The sequence below is a fragment of the Penaeus monodon genome, chromosome 19 (genome assembly GCF_015228065.2).
Source record: "Penaeus monodon isolate SGIC_2016 chromosome 19, NSTDA_Pmon_1, whole genome shotgun sequence".
Taxonomy (NCBI): domain Eukaryota; kingdom Metazoa; phylum Arthropoda; class Malacostraca; order Decapoda; family Penaeidae; genus Penaeus; species Penaeus monodon.
In genome coordinates, this window is record NC_051404.1 from 30,704,958 (window position 1) to 30,705,458 (window position 501).

Sequence of the window (501 nt, forward strand, 5' to 3'; positions counted from 1 at the left end):
CATCAACAACTTCAAGAACACAGAAATATCACACACACTCTACAGTTACTGCAAAAAACACGCACGTCAAACGACCATCACCTAAACAGTGGCTTGAACGAGGCCATATTCTCTCGTTCACTCAGGAAATCAAGCCACACCCACCCTGGCTGCATTCACGTGAACATATCATTAGGTTGTTTTCATTATATGTGTCGCTTCGCTTACTAGAAACAATTTGATGAATATCTACTATGGTTATGCGCGAATCTTTGTATTATAACCGTAATTATTGCAATTATCGTTATTATCAACGTCTAGACACACGAAAAAGAAGAAAGGAATTGAACAAGATAAGTACCCAAGGTCTCCGCGAATGTTAAATCTGTAAAACATGTTTCGTTGATATGATTATGTCTTAATGATGAGGAAAATCCTTGCTCGCATCTACCCTTTTGCGAGACAAGACTGAGATTCGTCATATGGAGAAAATACTGGAAATACTGTATACGCAGGTGACTG